This window comes from Canis lupus, chromosome 7 (assembly GCF_003254725.2).
Source record: "Canis lupus dingo isolate Sandy chromosome 7, ASM325472v2, whole genome shotgun sequence".
Taxonomy (NCBI): domain Eukaryota; kingdom Metazoa; phylum Chordata; class Mammalia; order Carnivora; family Canidae; genus Canis; species Canis lupus.
This window is the reverse complement of record NC_064249.1, coordinates 20776827-20798139: the sequence shown is the minus strand read 5'-3', so window position 1 is coordinate 20798139 and position 21313 is coordinate 20776827. Positions and strand designations below refer to the sequence as shown.

At 40.1% G+C, this 21313-nt stretch overlaps 1 long non-coding RNA gene across 1 annotated transcript in view; it reads right to left on the bottom strand.

Moving 5' to 3' along the window:
• LOC118355214 (uncharacterized) overlaps positions 1 to 21063 on the bottom strand; it is a 50399-nt gene extending 29336 nt beyond the window's left edge. The window contains exon 1 of the long non-coding RNA XR_004817239.2: positions 20912 to 21063. This is a non-coding gene — a long non-coding RNA (uncharacterized LOC118355214). The remainder of the gene's footprint in view (positions 1 to 20911) is intronic.
• Between the last annotated feature and the right edge of the window lie 250 nt (positions 21064 to 21313).

Genomic DNA, 21313 nt, shown 5'->3' with positions numbered 1-21313 from the left:
AAAACACTTTGGACCTTTACCCTTGCTCTTGTAGAGAGACATGAGTAGTCACAAGAAGTTTGCAATCTTGATTATCATGACAAGTCTGGTGTACATGAAGCTATTAATGTACCACACAATACCATGGATGTGTTTGGATATATGGAAAATCTCAATAGCCACAAGTTCAGAGTCTCCTTCATGATCTCTAAATGCTGGCGGACCCCAGGACTCTGACCTCTTCTAATCTACCCTCTGCTGTCTTCCCAGATGATCTTGCCTAGGCCCTTCCCTGGCTTTTTGTATCTCTAACCTGACCTCTTGTTAGGTTTCAGACTTATATATAACCAACAATCTACTCAATATCTACACTTGCATGCCTAAAAGGATCTTAAACTTAACATGCCTAAAAATGAACTCTCATTTCCAAGTTAGCAGCTCCCCTGACCACACAAATCTACATTCAGCACTTTCTCCCCCAAGCTTCCCAGGTACTAGACACATCACTAAGAGGTCACCCTGGTTTCTTCTCTCTCTCAAAACCTTACAGTTTCTCACCTCTATGTTCTCTTCATCCTTATCTCCTTCTACACTCTGCCTCACATTAGTCTTCTTGCTATCCTAGAACATTCCTGCCTCCAAAACTTCGCTTCCCCTTCCCTTTACTAGGAGCACTCTGCTCTGGGGTTGACTCATGGCTGATTTCTTCTCACGATTCAAGTCTCTGATCAAATATCAACTGTCTCCTCCTCAAAAAAAGAGGTCTTCTCTGATCATTATAGGGGAAACAGCCTCCACTCACATGGCCATGCTCTAGCCCTTACCCTGCCTTTGTTTTTTTTGTTTTTTCTTCTCATAGCACCTGTCTCAATCTGAAGCTATGCTACTTATTAACTTGCTTAATGTCTGTCTTTCACATTAAAATAAAAGCTCCAAGAGGGCAAAGACTTATATAATTCACCATGGTATCCTGAGTTCCAGAATGGAGATAACTCATAGTGGGTTCTTAGGAAATATTTATTGCAAAACTAAGGGAATGAATGATAAATGAATATCAACAATTAATAGTAGCACAGTTTTGAGAACCAGAAGCAGAATGGAATATTAGAACACTGGAAAAACAGATTCTATTTGGGTTTTGAGGAGGTAGAGGAATTTGCATAGGTGAAAAAGAAGAGAGGGGTTGGGTTAGCAGGTGGGGAATTAGTACAAGCAAAGCCCAGACATGGCCACAGTACTCATGGGACAATACAGAGAAACTGACCTGACAGAGGCAGAGAGCAAATGATAGACGCAAATGGAATCTGAGATCAAATGGGTGGGAAAGGGTCAGACCAGAGCAAATGTTGAATGTGTCACACAGACAAGTTATTTGGTGGTGACATGACTTCTTCCAAGGGACTGGCAAGCTATCAGTGATGACTGTGGCATCAGGTCGTGCTTGAAACAGGCAATAAAGGAGAGTTTTGCCATCAGTACAACACAGGCAAAGCCTGGGGTAAAACTAAGGTTCTACAATCAGATTACCCCTGTTGCTTAAGTAAAAATCCCAGGAACAAGAATCCCCTATGCTCTTGCGATATGTCTTAGAAACTAAGAGGTCAGAATCTGAGAATGGGTTCAGCCAGGAAGACCTTACATCACTCGGTGGTCAGGGAGTTATTCATTATTGCTGTAGAATCCAGGAAGTATTGGATCTTGAGTGAAGGCATGGGAATGAGAGGCTTTATAACAACACATTGGAGATATTGTTGGGAACATGTCAGGTTTTTAATAACTGAAAAATGACCACAACAGAATTTCCAGTGAATCCCTTCCTAATTTTGCCTTAGCTGCCTTAAAACATTGTTTGTTATGATTTAAAGTAAAACTTTGCAGCCTTGCTCTAAAGATGCACAAACTGACCTTTTGAGAAATCATATTTATTCCAGATGTTGCTTCTTGTCACAGTGGTGGGGAATTGATTTACTGTGAGAAAGCTGGAAATGACCTAGATCAGTACAGCAAAACCCAAAGGACTTAGTCTTTCTATTTCTCTATTAAGATCAAGTGGCTAATTAGGTGGTAAGATCTGTTACAGTTCCCTAACTTCCACCTCCTCTTAAAGATGAGAAAGGCACTGGGCACCTACTGGCTCAGTCAGTTGGGCAACCAACTCTTGATTTTGACTCAGGTTATGATCTCAGGGTCATGGAGCCATGCCCTGCATCACGATCCACACTGGGCAGGGAGCTGGCTTGACATTCTCTTTCTTTTCCCTCTTCTGCCCTCCCCCTACTTGTGCATGTGTGCTCTCACTCAAAAAAAAAAAAAGATGACAAAGGCACACTTTGTAGCACCAAAGCAACACTTTGAAGAATGCTTCAGCATTTACTTTACCTGCAAGCCTGTAACTAGGCCATTTATTGCACTTGAAAACAAAATCCTTCCACTGAGCTCCTATTGTGTCATACACCACAGCATCACGGGGGGTGGTAGGGACACTGAGTTTCTGCCACCCTCATCCTGGTTCAGTCTCAGTGTCCCCTGTGTTTTCTGATGCATTATGAGGGTGAATTACATCCAGTGGGTGTTAGGTGACTGGATACCCACCTCTTTGGTGGGTACTTCCCATATTGTAGCTCAGTGAATCTTCACATGGGAAGATGGTAATATCACACCATGTTGCATATTTAAAAAGTAAATCTCAGAGAATATTTTGCCTCCACAGTGTGTTTATTTCAGATAAGGAATGGATTGACTCTTGGAGCTCCCATTCCTGGGCTCTAAACTTTTGCATTAAGAATAGCTCTACCCAGTACAAAGAGGTATAACCTTTTGAAACAAAATTGATGAATAACTTAGAAAGGACTAAATCTCACTTATGTCAAGCTAAACCTGAATTTACACAGGAACAAAGAAAAATTCACCCTTTCTACTCTAGACAGGGACCACATCTTCTTTGCCACCATGTCCACAGTGCCTAGGATAGGGAGAAAATCAAGGTAGTTCCATGAGGGCAATTCATATGGTGACTTTGGGTCCTTGTATTATAGAGTCTGGATTGGAAGTTTCCTCAAAAGTCACTCTGGGGCAGGCCCCCTGCTTCCAAGCAAGTTCACATCCAAAGAAAGCAACAGCAGATCTGGGCTACCTCCCAAAGGCCTCAACAGCAACACAGATGGACAATAAGCACAACAAAAGGTCCAAAGTAAAATAAACATAATTCACATTGCCTTCCTGCCTTCCTTTCTGGTCTTTTCTTTTCCTTTTTGTCAAAAAACAGGATTCTGTTGGCGGGAGAATTCCTGGATGTTCCCATAAGCAGATGGCAATGTTCTCTTATTCTCATGTTGTAGGAACCAGAGAAGGGGGTAACAGGAAAAGAGAGTGAGCAAATCAGAATTAAACAAAGCTCATCTGGCCAATTGGTTACCTTCTATTTCTAATGACTTTTGAAAACTGCAGTATTTGCAAGAATTATTTAACATTATCACTGTATTTATTATAATCAAAGAGTAGACCAGTAAGAGATTTCATCTTTACCCTGTCTTTCAATGAACGTGTAGTGAGTGCTGACTATGTCAGGCTGTAGGCTAGTTAGTTGTCTATTTCACAGAGATGAATGAAACAGTCCTTGTTGTCAGCTAGCTCAAAATCAAGACAACCAAGCAGCAATAACCATGTGTTTTGGTCAGTGCCGGGACATTGGCATGCCCAGGATGATAGAGAAGCCTTGACGGGCAGTCAGAAAGGGTCACAAAACCAGGAAACGCCAGAGATGTGTCCAGAAAGAGGGTATGAATTTAGACATAGGTGAAGAAACAAAGAAAGTAACTTGAGGCAAGAGTAAAAGTCAGGAGAAAAAGACTCTAGCTTTCATGGTTGGGTATCAATTTGAAAATAGCAGGAATCATTGACATGTTTTCAACAGGAACAAAAATACCATATGGGCATTTGGGAAAGATAATTTAGGCAGCAATATGATACACAGACTTGGGAAAGAGTTGGGAAACAAGACCAGAGACAGAGAGGCTAGTTAGGAAGGTATGGAAAGAAGCCAGGAGCAAAATTACACAGGGCCTACCCAAGGAGCACTAGTGAGGGTAGAGAGGAGGCCAGTTGGCCAATGGATCTGAAGGAGGAGTGGAGAAGGAGACACTGTACAGAACTCCTGGGGCTTCAAGCTTGACTTACCAGGTAGATGCCAATGTCATTAACCAACAGACAATGGGGAGAAAGGGCACATTTAGGGGAGGACAATGATACGGGCAATTGTGGATATGTTGAATTTGAGAGGTCCAGCTGGCTGTTGCATAGCCCTGTTCAGAGCTCAGGCACAAGTTCAAGGCTGGAGCTATGAATCAGCACACAGATTATCACCAAAGCTGTAGGTTTAAGTTCTACTGTATCAGTGGCCTGCAGATGGTTTTTCTATAACCCACAGTAGAAATACATTTTATATCATAGTCCTGTGTACATGAACATACACATAAAAATCCATTAAACAATATTTACTATTACTAAGTGTGATAGACTAATAATTTTCCTTTTCAGTTCTTTTTTTTTTTTAAATGCAAGTCAGATCCATACTAGCAGGTTATACAGTTCAGTTTTGCATTGTTCTGGACTGTGAGTTTCTTGTGGCAGGGACCACATGTTAAACAATTTAGATTTCACATAGCACCCGTTATAGTGCCTTTCACATAATGAATTTTTGTGGAAAGGAGGGAGGGAAGGGGAGAAGGAGGGAGGGTGGTTTTCTGATAATCAATATGTCCCAAGACTACAATGACATCTTGTCTCCTCCAAGTTTCTGGAACATTTATACATAGTTTCTATTTTTTGGTACATCTCCAAGACAATCAAACATGAATTATAATGCCTGGGGTGAAATTGGATGGTTTGCTTTTTTTCCCTACTGCATCCCCAGTACCAACACCCTAAACCATACCAAGTTTCCTAGATATAGTTTCCCTTCCAACTTTCCCCCTGCCCCAGAGAGAGCTAGAGACTGTGAGCACATGCGCGAGCAGTGGGTAGGTGGTGCACAGGGAGAGGGAGAGAGAGAATCTTAAACAGGCTCCACACCCAGCATGGAGCCCACCACGGAGCTTGATCTCTGACTCTAAAATCATGATCTGAACCAAAACGGAGAGTCAGATGCTTCACCGACCAAGTCTCCGGGGCATAATCCTTAAATCAGGACTGGACTGCCCAAGCAAAGAGCTTTCATATCATGACCATAGCTCTTTCTATGCAAAGATTGCCATGCTCTGTACCACATGACCCCAACCGCAGCTGCCTGGACCAGAGGAAGATACAGCAGCAGCTAAATATGCCCAATGAAGGGGAAGTAGAAGCCATGAGGAAACAGAAGCTATGAGCAAGCTGAAGATAACAGGAAGAGAGGACAGGATGCAGAAATTAGTTGGTAGGTACAGAAGCAGTTGAAGAAACAGAGAGTAGTTGAGAAACCCTAAAAGCAGAGCACTAGCAAAGGGCATGGGGCCAGCTTGTGCCCATAGGGACAAGGTACTCAAGGAAGCCTTGATGAATCCTGCCTTAACTTCCACTCCCCTTGTTACAATTCAGTTTCTCTGAGGGCTGGCTCTTCATAGATTCCTCTTTCTACGCAAAGTCTGGTTGTCAGAAATGAAATCTCTCTCTTACTTACTTTCCCATGTGTTTTTAAAACTCTGACCTTGTGGAAAAGTTGCAAAAATAAAATAGAGTACCCACATACTCTTTAGCCAGATCCACTCATTTGGAAAATGTTGCCACATCTCCTTTGTCTCTAGTTTTTTGGAAACAACTGAGAATAGGATGCATACATATATCATAACCCTTTGCTTCTTAATACTTCAGTGTAAATACTTGCCTTGGGACAAAGATATTTTCCTACATAACCACATTACAGTATCAAATTCAGGAAATTTTACGTTGATGTAATACTCTAATTCCATCTAAAGTCCATGCATATGTCTATACCAATGTTCATAGCAGCATATTCACAACAGCCAAAAGGTATAAACCATGCAAATGTCCATCAGTAGACGAATGGACACACAAACTGTGGTGTATGCATACAATGGAACATTATTCAGCCTTAGGAATGAAATTCAGATTTATGCTATAACATAAATCTGAACCTTGAGGACATGCTAGGTAAAATAAGGACATGTTCGATAAAACAAGCCATTCATAAAATAACAAATACTCTGTGACTCCATGTATATGAGGTAGGTTAAGTAGCCAAAAAGCTCAGAGGCAAAAAGTAGAATGGGGTTACCAGAGGCTGAGGGGGAGGGGGAAATGGGGAGCTCTTGTTTAGTGGACACAGAAATTCCGTTTGAAAAGATGAAAATGTTCTGGAAATGGATGGTGATGATGGTTGTACATTATGAAAGTACCTCAGCCACTACACTGTACACCTAACAAATGGTTAAAATGGCAAATTTTATGTTATCTTTATTTTACTACGATTTTTTTAAAGCCCATGTTCAAATTCTGCGAATTGTCTCAATAATGTCTTTTATATCATTTCCCCTTATAGTCCAGGATCATGCATTTCACATTTTGCATTTAATTATCATATCTCCTTATGAGGGTGACTGGTTCATTTTTTCTCACCTGACTTTCTGGTTTTAGCAATCAAAGTCCCAGAAAACCACTCAGTCCCAGACAAGCAGGGATCTGTCATTCTAGTCTTTAGTCTCCTTTGATCTGCAACAGTTCCTCGGCCTTCCTTCATCTTTCATAACATTGCCAGTTTTAAAGAAACCAGTCCCAATTATTTCATAGAATGTCTCTCAATTTGATTTTACTTGAGGTTTTCCCAGGTTACATGTTTTTGGCTGAAACACTATGTTTGGGCTGTTGTGTGCTGTTGGGAGTATGGTGGCTGGAGACACGTTTGCCCTGCACTGGTTTATTAATTTTGGTCATGGTCAAAGGGTGGTCCAGTTTCACAATCATGTACCTACTACTTTCCTTCCCATTTACACTGAAAATATTACAGTATAGAAGTGCTCCTTGAGGGGTGCCTGGGGGGCTCAGTGGTTGAGTGGCTGCCTTTGGATCAGGTCATGATCCCAGGGTCCTGGGATGGAGTCCTGCATCGGGCTCCCCCTCAGGGAGCCTGCTTCTCCGTCTGCCTACGTCTCTGCCTCTCTCTGTCTCTCTTATAAATAAATAAATAAAATCCTAAAAAATAAAAAAAAAAAAGAAGTGCTCCTTGAAACCTGAAAGAGCCCAAGCAGAAGCTAAACATTTTATAGGAAAGACCAGATAGCATCTTTGCACTTGACAAAAGCAAACATTTCGGGATCTCCTTTCCACTGTCATCGCAGAGCACAATAGCCACTTTTTTCTCCTCCCTCCCTCTTTGGCCACTTTAGGTTTTTGAGGAGGAAGGATTTTCAAAATGCAAATATTTTTATTTTATTATCCTTTTTAAAAAATCACCACATTACGGGTGAAGAAAGCCTGTATTTCCGTTTGAATCCTGCACTTTGGCACGGGTCCTCAAAGTGAAGACTGTTTTGTTGGGGGAAAGCGCAGTATTTCTGTGTAGCAGAGACCTTTACCCTTCTTTATCGACAGCCCTGACTGCCATCAGAGTTTGTTATAGATTTCGTAAATGATCAGTTCCAATGAACACAACCGCTGTATTAACTACCCAATCAGGCAACCAGTGAACTCTCCAAAATCACTAGCAATCACGGGAGGCAGAGCTATGGGGGAAGAGGTGGGAGAGCAAAGGTCTCCGAGTTATTTGAAGGACACAGTAGCCTTTGGATGCTGGGAGCACCGTGACCTCCAATCTAACCACAACCTTTATCACGGTCTAAACATGCCACAGAGTCTCTTTATTTATTATGTTTTCTGCCTCTCTATGCTAGAATCAAGAAATCTCTGTAAAGCCAGGATCTTTTTGTTGTTGTTGTTCACTGATGGTACTGGCTGCCCTATAGTGTGCAATTAAGATTTGTTGAATGAATGAATGAATCTGCTTGTAAATATAATTAATGTAATTAATGCCACTGACGTGTACCCCTAAAAATGACTAACACAGTGTCATGTTATATGTATTTTGCTACTCAAAAAAAATTGTTTTAAGTCATCTGACATGGGTAATACTGGATTGCTGCTGTATTTGAAATAATTTCAGTAGATCTGCTCTGCTAAGGAATCAGCCCAGACCAGATCCTCATCCCCAAAACCAACAGAGTCAGTCCATTTCAAAGCCCCTTGACTCAAATTGTAAGTGTTTAGGTCTTCTGAGGGGCCGGGAAAGATAAAGGATAGCAGCTTCTTTTAGTTTATAAACTTTCCTGCCCTGCGTCCTCCTCCAGGCACCCTCACTCTCGTTCTCACCAGCGATTGCCTTCTATAATTCTCACACGATAAGGCAGGAGAAAAACATTAACTTGCATTTTTCTGCCCATATTCTTGGTCACCCATCCTCAGTGGAGCTGTGGCGAGAGGAAAGCTAAGATAATGCCCCCTCAGATAGCATTGCATTCTCTTCTGTTCTCAGATCCTCCTCCCACCATGAGGAAGAGTCCATTCTGGCCAACGATGAAATCTAAAAAGCATAGGATCAAGAATTATAGCTCAGGGACGTTCTGTGAGATAGAATGAACAGGGGAAGATAGAGCTACATTAATCATCTGCGCTGGGGAATTGCTTGCGCTAGTGTTCACGGAATGCTTCATGCTCTGCAGATAAATGTAAAGGCTCTGCAAAGCAGAACATGCAAACGGCTCCTGGTAAAATCAATTATGAATCAAAGCTATTTTTCTTTGCCCTTCAAACTATCTAGTTTGCTTTTTAAATATTTGAACTTTTTTGTACAAGTTGTGACTATGACGCAAATTTCAATACATGATGCCCTTTACCAACAGATCCTGACTTGGAAAAGCCTCTACCCCAAACTTGACTCTACTCTGACATTTGAAAAAAAAAAAAAAAAGAGAGAGAGAGACTTTATAGGGTTGTTATAGTTAATACAAGGCTTCAAAAATATAATGCTAGAAATATATTGGGTGCTCAATTTAAAAACTATTCCATCCAATTTAAAACCTAAGTCAGTGAGTGCATGAAAAGTGAGGAAATTATAAATGAATGGGGTTTGGAAAAGGCAGAAGTGATGTCTGCCATCATTCACAAATCTGTCCCTCAGGCAAATGTAGATACCACTAACAAATATTGGACACCTACTGTATACTATTTTAAATGGTTTTACACATTTTATCTCTTTTATCAAGATTTAATCACTTGAATTAGAATCATATCTATGTAGATCTACATAGATTAGAAAACCTCTGAACTCTTCGTGAGGCAAACGATTTGGTTTTCAGCTAAGCAATTTTCTCTCTCCACTCTCTTTTTTTCTTTTCTGTTCTTTTTTGAATTATAGGTACAAGAAGCCATTCTTACCTTATTGCAATACTACTGCTTCTAAGACTCAGGCACATTTTTTTTTTTTTTTTTTTTGGTATTCTAACAAATAGAAAAGGCTTGCTTTTGTTGAAAGGCTATACAGTTAATTATATCAAACTCTAAGCCAATATTTTTAATAACTATACTTTATTGCAACTATAAATTCTAGTTAGAATGTCACTACTGTGTTTAGTTTAATTGTATGTTTTGTTTCTGAGTTACAATACAAATACTGGGTTTGAGCTAAAACTGTTTTGGAAGTGGGCAGAAAGTTTGCAAAAGGAAGTCAAGATGAGACCTACGGATGGAATCAGGCTCCTAGAAGAATGGAATATTCAACTCACTCCCTCATTCCTAACAAGCTCAAAGCAACTTTTCCAACTTTCATTCTTGGTATAAAGTGTCAAGGAGCACAATGGGGTTATGTAAATTATTCTACTCGATCAAGGTTAACAGTATGTCATTGACAGTTTCACTCCAGGCAAAACAATTTAGCGAAGAACATTTAGAATAATGTTCTATGAATGAATTGAATGAATTAATTTTATTTATTTATTTGTTTGTTTATTTTTTGTGGGAAAGGGTAACATTTTTAAAAGCATCATACTGGGTGGCTCAGTTGGTTAAACCTCTGACTCTTAGCTTCCACCCAGCTCCTGATCCCATGGTCATGACTGAGCCTTCCTTCACACTCAGCAGAGTCTGCTCAAGAGTCTCTCTCCTTCTCCCCGCCCCTCCCCCCACTCACACTCCCCCTCTCTCTAAAACAAACAAATAAATAAAATATTTAACAACAACAAAAATAATTAAGTAAAAGTTAAAAAGCTTTTGTTATCATACTAAATACCACACATAGGTCACTGCTTATGGCTTATTCAATAATACAACTCAAAAATGTGCATATACTCCCTTATATGTAGGGACTATTATATTACTGCATTTCCTAACCCTGTGACCACAATAAATAACTGTCATTAGAAGTTACTGACAAAAAAAAAAAAAGAAGAAAAAGAAGTTATTGACCAGTGCAAGGTATAGATGAATAGGTAAATTTTAGGAGAAGATGGATATAAGAAATATAAATTTATCACAGCATGTGGGATTGAAGCATGAAAATCTGAATTTCAAGAATTCATTGTAACACGTATTAGCTGTATGATCTTTGGAAGTTCATTTTCAATTTGTAAAACGGATAAAAATATTACTTGCCTTCTAGCAGTGCTATGGTATTTTGAAAATAAGGGATAAGGAAGCACACTTTCTAAATTTAAATACCATAGATACATTAGCTATAATAATAAATTTTTATAAAATAAATGTTTTTAGCAAGATTCCAATTTTAGTTTCCATTTAATTGTTTTAATTTAAAAATCAATTTCAGTTGATTTTTATCAACTGAGATCAAACTGAGTTGATACTCAGTTTAAAAATCAGAAAAACAGATTATGAGGGAAAAAAAGGAAAATCAACCATAGTCCTACTGTCCCTCTTCACCCTTATGTCTTTGCCCAAATATCACATTCTCAGTGAGGCTTTTCAAGACATCGTGTTTTAAATTGCTGCAAATTGTTGTACCTTCATCTTCACACACAAACATGGGGCACTTAGTATATAGCATTTCAGGACATGTGATCTACCATTTAATGAATTTATTTATGTATTGTCTATATTCCTCCAGAGGAATCTGAATTCCATGAACACAAGGTTCCATGTTGCTCAATGTTATATTTCTAGTCCCTGATCATTGTCAGCATTCAATAAATATTTGTTGAATAAATCAGTGAATCCAAGCACAAGTAACACTTAGATGTGTTTCTTCTCCTGTTTTAAAAATTTTAATGTGGGGGATCCCTGGGTGGCTCAGCGCTTTAGCGCCTGCCTTCGGCTCAGGGTTTGATCCTGGAGACCGGGAATCAAATCCTGCATCAGGCTCCCTGCATGGAGCCTGCTTCTCCCTCTGCCTGTGTCTCTGCCTCTCTCTCTCTGTCTCTCATGAATGAATAAATAAATAAATAAATAAATAAACAAACAAATAAATAAATCTTTTAAAAAAAGTTTTAATATGATGTTTCATTATTTCTAACACACACACAAAAAGAGTAACATTGATTAAATGCCAATCACTATGATAAGAATTTTACATATTTTTTTTTCAGTTGATCTATCAACAACTCTGAGAGATATTATCCCTGGTTTACCGATGAGAAAACCAAAGTCTCAAAGTGTGAAGCAATGTGCCCAACGGTTGGCTTCTAGTAAACTGAATCTGACTTCAAATCAAAGTGTGATTCTAAAGTTTGTGTGATTTCACAACATCATTTTGCTTTTTAGTTGTACTCTTACTATATATTTATTCATATCTATGAATATCTTCATCCTTCTCCGTTTAACTTTATATCTGAAGTATTTTATTTCCTCATGTTATCACATTTCATTTTCTATTTTAATGGCTAAAGCTAACTGTATAATTGAGGATCATACTAGAGAGATTAGTAGCAGGCATTGGCTGAAGACCATAAATACTTATCATAAAAGTGTTTAGTTATGAACTTCTCTAAAAAAATCATATTTTAGCTAACCTCTGCTCTTTTTGTCCAGAAGCCCTCCCCCGCCCCGAATATGTTGGGATTCCCGGACTCAACCTAGCTGCTCAAGCATGTTGTTATTTAGTGGGGGTTATTTCTGAAAGAACACAGGATCAGCTCACAGATCTGAAGCTGAACAGTTAAGCCTTGGAAAGGATGTGTCAGCTGGACCCTGGCCATCAGGGCTCTCCTGCCTCTGAATCTCTGCCTGTTGGCATCATTTCTTAGATCAGTTTCCACTGTAGGAAAAGACATAGCTGCCTGGGGTGCAAATCCTCGCACCTTTCTGACTAATAGAAAAAGGAATATCTTTCTCCACCTCAAGTTTAAAAAATATTGGTAAAAAGACATTGATTGGCCTGGCTGGAATTTTTTGCCTATCCAGGGACAATCAGTGTGCTCAGAGAAATGAGCAAGAGTGACGGACTCAGTGTGGGCCATGTGCCTTTCCTTTGAAACACTTCATGATTAGTAGCCCCACATAGTCAGAAGGAGCATCCCCCCCAAAATGTCTGTTCTGGACAGAGGAAACCTTGAATGCTCCCCTAGGAGATCAGATCAAACCCTGCTTTTCTTCCTTAATCTGCTTCAGATCACATATCATTCATTATGAAAAAAGATTCATGGAGCACCTATCACGTGGTAGGCGCTGCCAGGACTTGGAGATAGCCATCTATTAGTTCAGTCAATCACCAAATGTTTATTCAGAGGCTCCCCTTGCCAGGCAGCATGCTAAGTTGCTGTGGATGCAGGAGTGAGGAAGACAGACAGGTCTCCACTCTCTCCCAACTTATATCCCATGGGCACAACTGTCAACCAACAGGTAGAGAAATACGACAATCCTAAATTGTGAGAAGAAGTGAACATGATGCCCTAAGAGGATAATGAGAGTGGCTTTAGGATGATGAAGGCTGGCCCCTCTGAAGAAATGATCATTGAAAAAAGTGCCCAGTGAGGGGCATCTGGGTGGTTCACTGGCTGAGTGTCTGCCTCTGGCTCAGGTTGTGATCCCAGGGTCCTGGGATCTAGTACTGCATCTGGCTGGCTCCCCACAGGGAGCCTGCTCCCCCTCTGTTTATGTCTCTGCCTCTCTCAGTGTCTCTCATGAATAAATAAATAAAATCTTAAAAAAAAAAGTACCCAACACACTGTGTCCTCTTGCTGAATCCCTCACATGCCTTAGCAGAGGCTGAGCACATGAAGATTTGCTAAGTTGGAAGGGAAACTAAGAAAATGAATATCGAGCTTAGTGTAAAAAATAAAGGAAATTTTTGAAAATTAAGACCTGCAGGTTAAAAGAGGTCATCCTCCCATATGAGTTTTGGAAAAAACACATCATTTAGCAGCCATTGAAAAAAAAATGTGTTGACCATAAGAACTGCAAAGTTCACAAGGCTTCAATACACATTTCAAAACAAGCCTAAGAAATAACAATCAAATGTGTCATGGCTATACAACTCATTCAAAAACAAATCCACAACAAAAGGGGAAAAAAATAGGGCTGTTTTGCTGGCCACATACCTAAGCACCAAAAACCTTAAAGTTTCCTCTGAAAATCTGATAGGCATGTTTACTTCTTTGCAAAGATCTTTTCCTGTGAATAGATTTGTTTCTATGAGCCACAAATAAAGAAAATGAAAATGTTTATTTCAACATTTGGTCTGTACATATTTACCACATAGTGTCATGAACATGCTCTCTACACACACATGTAAACATGTCTATATACATAAACCTGGGGCTGTGTGGAAAGGGGATGGATTTAGTCAGGTAGAACCAGGTCCCAGGGTGCCTGAGTGGCTCAGTCGGTTGAGTGTCCCACCCTTGGTTTCAACTCAGATCGTGATCTCAAGGTCGTGCGATCGAGGCCCACATCAGGCTCCATGCTCAGCTCACAGACTGTTTGTCCCTTTCTGTCACCCCACTTGCACTCTCTCTCAAATAAACAAATAAATAAATAAATCTTAAAAAATAAAAGAAAAAGAACTAACTAAAGTCCCAGTTCTGGTTCTACTAATTAGCTATGTGATTTTGAGCAAGTTACTTAACCTTTCAAGACCCCATTTTTCATTTGTGAAATCGCAATAATACAGACAACTTCATAGGATTGTTCCAGAATTTTTATAATCAAGATGTGCATGAGTGCTAAGCAGTATGTGGAATAGAATGTGCACTCAAAAAATGGTATATATTATTATTTTTTTTTAATTTTTTTAAATTTATTTATGATAGTCACATAGAGAGAGAGAGAGAGAGAGGCAGAGACATAGGCAGAGGGAGAAGCAGGCTCCATGCACCGGGAGCCCGACGTGGGATTCGATCCCGGGTCTCCAGGATCGCGCCCTGGGCCAAAGGCAGGCGCCAAACCGCTGCGCCACCCAGGGATCCCTATATTATTATTTTTAAGATCAATATATTACTAGGCCTTATATTGACTACTCTTTTTGACTACTCTTGTATTCTATGAAAGAGTAAATTTCGTATATTTTATTTGTTTGCTAATGATTCTGATCACACTAAAAATATTAGTTGAATATACTATTGCATTAATATTTGAGGAATAGTTACAACTATGAAATAATTTAAGAAGGTTAACAGTGTTTTTTCTGTTCTTTCTACTATAGAACAGAACAGATAAGGGATACATTTAATTATTCATGTGTAGGTGGAAGACCCAACTAATAGTCAAACAAGCCCCTTGAGAGAATAGAGGGACGTTGATCATCCCTGTGAATGCAGTTGCCTCCCCTGTATGTGCTGCTCACTTCCACATCTGTGGTCTGGGTCAAAGTGCTCTTGGACTGGACTGACCTTCACCTCCACTCATCCAAATTCTACTTTTCCTCCTTACCTCATTACTCATCCCATCTGCCATCATTGCTCTGTTTTTTTTTTAAATTGGAGTTCAATTTGCCAACATATAGCATAACACCCAGTGCTCATTCCATCAAGTGCCCCCCTCAGTGCCTGTCATCCAGTCACCCCAATCCCTCCTCCACCTCCCTTTCCACTACCTCTTGTTAGTGGAGTTAGTTTCCCAGAGTTAGGTATCTCTCATTGCTCTGGTTTTAAGGAAAGAGGCCTTCACAGTTCTTTTGTTCCGTCAAACAAACATTTCCTTTTGGATGCCTTAAATTCTTATCGCTCTTTTATAAGTACCTCCCCAAAACTCCTTTACATCACCCTACCTCAAACATGGAGCATTTATTACTTATAGTTAGTTAATCCATTCCCCACCTAAAACAGAAGTCCTGTTTGCAAAGATGAGCAATAATTTGCAGCTAAAATCTCCTGATTGATACATGTGAGATAGCTCTTTCCTCTGGTTTCCTTCCTTGGGACAAATGACAGTTTTCCAATGAATGCTCTTACCAGGTTCCTAGGAAAAAACCCACTGTTCTGGATGGACACTGACCAGTACAGGACACAGAGGGCCTCCTAGGAGCCTGGATTATTATGTCCAAACTCCAGGCTGATTAGGCTTTTGAGCATTCCAATTCCAATGACTATTTTCCCAAACCATTTACCAAAAATGGAACACAAAACCAAAACACCCAAGACCCTGCAGGTGAAAAGAGAGAAATATATTTCAGAATATGCTAAGAAGGAAATCCTGTTATGTGCAACAACATGGATGAAATTCAGGGCATTATGCTAAGTGAAATAAGCCAGAGAAAAACAAGTACTGCTTGATATTACTTATATGTGGAATATAAATAAAAAGTCAAAAACAACAACAGCAAAAAGAATATACTTCCTACTCATTCCTTCCCTACAGAAAGTCTCAATCCCTTCTGCTTCTGCTTTTGGTGTCAAAACAGAATCATTACCTCATTTCTTGGTGCAATTTTGCCACATATATTTACCAAACTGTAGATTTTCAAATACAAATACTATACATAAATATGATATAAAAAATAGCATTTTGCCAAGCAGCATGACCACAGTATTTTGCAAACATTTTGAATGATTGCTACCTACAATGATGCAGCAGCATCAGAGGGATCTCACCGGGGAAGAAGGCATCCAACTCAGGAGGCCTCTGAGGTGACATTTCCTTGGTAGTTTCACAAAGGCCAAGATTCTGGATCACAGCTGGGAGAGTCCACAAACTAGATCTTCAGAATGTACCCCAGAAATGCACCCTCAGGGAAATACTCCCATGAGATGGACTTGTAAACCAGAATGACAATGCATTCATTTTTAAATGGAAACTAACCTTTTTGGCAAGATACAAGTGACTTGCATCTCATTCAGAATACCACACCCCCGTCCCTATGGACAGATAACTGGAAAGCTGGATTAGTAATCAAGACAACTGCTGTGTGAACATGGACTTAAGAGAAGTAGATTATCTTGATGACTATTTCACAAAGGCCATGATGAGACCCTGATCAAGGATATCTTTGCCTCCTTGGTCAACATCATCCTATGGGTGATTATACCTTTTCTAGGGGCCAGAAGGATTGTGGCATGGGTTCACATTGCCAAATTTTTCTGTGCAGAATGACAACAGCTAATACTAACATGTGATGGTGCTTACCCTGTGGCCAGTCACTATTCTAGACATTTTATCTATTAACTAATTTAATCTTTGTAACAAATCTTTGAGATTTTTATTATTATTAGCTCCGTTTTGTGAATGGTAACACTGAACCACAAAGGGGGTGAATAACTTGCTAAAAGTTGCATCATTAATTAGGTGGTAAAACTGGATTTGTAGGTTGCCTGGCTACAGAGTCCATGCTTTATTTTTTTTTTAATTTTATTTATTTATGATAGTCACAGAGAGAGAGAGAGAGAGAGAGAGAGGCAGAGACACAGGCAGAGGGAGAAGCAGGCTCCATGCACCGGGAACCCGATGTGGGACTCGATCCTGGATCTCCAGGATCGTGCCCAGGACCAAAGGCAGGCGCCAAACCGCTGCGCCACCCAGGGATCCCCATGCTTTAAATTCTTATGATACACTGCCTCTTGAATACTGGGTCTATGCTGCACTCCCATTTCTTTTTCTTTTTTCAATAATAAATTTATTTTTTATTGGTGTTTAATTTTCCAACACACAGAATAACACCCAGTACTCATCCCGTCAAGTGCCCACCTCAGTGCCCGCCACCCAGTCACCCGCACCACCACCCCCCCCCGCCCACCTCCCCTTCTACCACCCCTAGTTCATTTCCAAGAGTTAGGAGTCTTCCATGTTCTGTCTCCCTTTCTGATATTTCCCACTCATTTTTTCCTCCTTTCCTCTTTATTCCCTTTCACTATTATTTATATTCCCCAAATGAATGAGACCATATAATGTTTGTCCTTCTCCGATTGACTTACTTCGCTCAGCATAATACCCTCCAGTTCCATCCACATCGAAGCAAATGGTGGGTATTTGTCGTTTCTAATGGCTGAGTAATATTCCATTGTATACATAAACCACATCTTCTTTACCCATTCATCTTTCGATGGACACCGAGGCTCCTTCCAGTTTGGCTATTGTGGCCATTGCTGCTATAAACATCGGGGTGCAGGTGTCCCAGCATTTCATTGCATCTGTATCTTTGGGGTAAATCCCCAGCAGTGCAATTGCTGGGTCGTAGGGCAGGTCTATTTTTAACTCTTTGAGGAACCTCCACCCAGTTTTCCAGAGTGGCTGCACCAGTTCACATTCCCACCAACAGTGCAAGAGGGTTCCCTTTTCTCCGCATCCTCTCCAACATTTGTGGTTTCCTGCCTTGTTAATTTGCCCCATTCTCACTGGTGTGAGGTGGTATCTCATTGTGGTTTTGATTTGTATTTCCCTGATGGCAAGTGATGCAGAGCATTTTCTCATGTGCGTGTTGGCCATGTCTATGTCTTCCTCTGTGAGATTTTATTCATGTCTTTTGCCCATTTCATGATTGGGATTGTTTGTTTCTTTGGTGTTGAGTTTAAGAAGTTCTTTATAGATCTTGGAAACTAGCCCTTTATCTGATATGTCATTTGCAAATATCTTCTCCCATTCTGTAGGTTGTCTTTTAGTTTTGTTGACTCTTCACAACTTTTGTTGTGCAAAAGCTTCTTATCTTGATGAAGTCCCAATAGTTCATTTTTGCTTTTGTTTCTTTTGCCTTCGTGGATTTATCTTGCAAGAAGTTATTGTGGCCAAGTTCAAACCGAGTTCAAAAAGGGTGTTGCCTGTGTTCTCCTCTAGGATTTTGATGGAATCTTGTCTCACATTTAGGTCTTTCATCCATTTTGAGTTTATCTTTGTGTATGGTGCAAGAGAGTGGTCTAGTTTCATTGTTCTGCATGTGGATGTCCAATTTTCCCAGCACCATTTATTGAAGAGACTGTCTTTCTTCCAACGGATAGTCTTTCCTGCTTTGTCGAATATTAGTTGACCATAAAGTTGAGGGTTCACTTCTGGGTTCTCTATTCTGTTCCATTGATCTATGTGTCTGTTTTGGTGCCAGTACCACACTGTCTTGATGACCACAGCTTTGTAGTACAACCTGAAATCTGGCATTGTGATGTCCCCAGATATGGTTTTCTTTTTTAAAATTCCCTTGGCTATTCGGGGTCTTTTCTGATTCCACACAAATCTTAAAATAATTTGTTGTAACTCTCTGAAGAAAGTCCATGGTATTTTGATAGGGATTGCATTAAGCGTGTAAATTGCCATGGGTAACATTGACATTTTCACAATATTAATTCTGCCAATCCATGAACATGGAATATTTTTCCATCTCTTTGTGTCTTCCTCAATTTCTTTCAGAAGTGTTCTATAGGGATCCCTGGATGGCGCAGCAGTTTAGTGCCTGCCTTTGGCCCAGGGCGCGATCCTGGAGACCTGGGATCGAGTCCCACATCGGGCTCCCGGTGCATGGAGCCTGCTTCTCCCTCTGCCTATGTCTCTGCCTCTCTCTCTCTGTGACTATCATAAATAAATAAAAATTAAAAAAATTTAAAAAAAAGGAATGAGGCCTGGGACCTCCTTTAAAAAAAAAAAGAGGTGTTCTATAGTTTTTTGGGTATAGATCCTTTACCTCTTTGGTTAGGTTTATTCTTAGGTATCTTATGCTTTTGGGTGCAATTGTAAATGGGATTGACTCCTGAATTTCTCTTTCTTCAGTCTCGTTGTTAGTGTATAGAAATGCCACTGACTTCTGGGCATTGATTTTGTATCCTGCCACACTGCCGAATTGCTGTCTGAGTCCTAGCAATCTTGGGGTGGAGTCTTTTGGGTTTTCTATGTAGAGTATCATGTCATCAGCGAAGAGGGAGAGTTTGACTTCTTCTTTGCCAATTTGAATGCCTTTTATGTCTTTTTGTTGTCTGATTGCTGAGTCTAGGACTTCCAGTACTATGTTGAGTAGCAGTGTGCACTCCCATTTCTAAGGCTACATCTTGCCTGCTGCATTGATTATTTTATATCCTGTTTGATACCATCCTCTACAGATCTGACTCCTTATAATGCCGTGTCTCTGAAAGCTTTTTTTTTTTTAAAGTGGAGGCACCTGGGTGACTCAGTCAGTTAAGCATCTGCCTTCAGCTCAGGTCATGATCCCAGGGTCCTGGGATGAAGCTCTGTGTCTGGCTCCTGGCTCAGCAGAGAGCCTGCTTCTCCCTCTCCTCTCCTCCTTGTACTCTCTCCCACTATCTCTGTCTCTCTCTTTCAAATAAACAAATAAAATCTTTTTTCAAAAAAGTATATATATGTTCATATCTATGTACATGTATTTTAAAAGAAAAATAGCATGCATACATATGTACGTGTATAAAATCTTTACTGTTGCCTCTATATACCAACAAATATGAGCAAAACCAAGCTTGTGTGGACTTTAGACTAGAACAGAAACTTTGTTATATTGAACTAGACAGCCTGATAATAGCTGTTCAAATAGGATTTGGCCTATACTTCATCCTTCTCCAAAAAAGGAAATATTTAGTTTCTGGGAGATATTTAGGAGTTACAGCAAGAAATATTAGACTGAAGGAGGAATGTGTGTTGGGCTCATGTTAAAAAGTGTTGCTGCGGTCAGAGGCAGCTGCTCCTAACCAAGCTTGAGGCAGCACATCCCAGGCCACACCATCTGGAGTTCCACTACAGGTCCTGGGGAGCGCCAGACTGTATTCCGTTGACCAGATCCTCCTTTCCCAGAGATTGTTTTAAAACTGCTATCATCTTGAGGTAGGTTCCCTTATTACTTTATTTTCAAAAATCAAATTTTAAAAAATGATAAATTAAAAATTCACACGATTCCAAAGGCTAATCGTGCAAAAGATTGTACGGTGCAAATTCTCTCCTATGCCTAAAAAGCCCTGAATGTTGGTTCTCTTCCCAGGAGGCAATTATCAGTTTTTTATTTATCCTTCCAGAGCTATTCTATTATCTTTTTTTTTTCCTGTCATATCTTTTCCCTAGAGATATATATTTGAGACTTTTTATCTTGTTTTGCTATGCTGTCCTCTTTTTGTTTCCTATTTCTTCTCCAAGTCAACCTCCGCTATGGACTTTCTTTCAAATATCAACTTGCAGTTGGCTGAGACTGGTTTTATCCCCTTTCCAAATCTAGTTTCTAGCTCTAGCTAGGAAGAAGTTGGCATGTGACAGCTGGTGGTCCTAGTCACCTCCTGATGAATGATGGATAGGACCAGGAGGAGCAACCGTTCCCTAGTATCATTAATTGCAAGATTTTTGCAAGCTCAAAATTCTAAGAGTTGACAGTTGCCTCCAACTGTTAACAGCTGTTAATTTGGCTGCGGCTGTGGGGATCTGACTCTCCTTCTGCAAACAACTGGGACAGCGGCTGGCTCACGACATACCTTCCTTTACAGCCTCTGTGACACTCAATTCTGAATTTCTTAGGCCTAAAAATAATATCCTAAGCCCATTCCAGAGTCCTTACATCTATCACTAGCTGTGAGACTTTGCACAAATAACCTACCCTTGGTCCTTGGTTTCCCATCCGTACAATGGAGGAACTGGATGAAATGATCTCTGCTTCCAACCCCATAATTTCCATGAGAATGGAGTCAGTTATTAAATGGCGAATGCCATCCCAGTCCTTCTCCTCCCTCCACCCCCCCTTGCCGCAAGAATCTGGAACTTGAGGGAATGATGAATCCAAGCATGGTCTTAAAGCAATGACGTGTCCCTGCATTTCTAGCACAACTGCTAAGTGGGTTCTGCTCTTTACTCCCTTGGTGCTGGGGGTATTTAAGAGCTGCTTGTCTCATAGATGCAAAGAAATTCTTTCCTCATCCCACATACTGGCATGCGTTTCTAAAAATCATTTTAAGTAATTATGAGAACAGCATTATTTTTTTAAGTATAGAAAGGTAGTGGA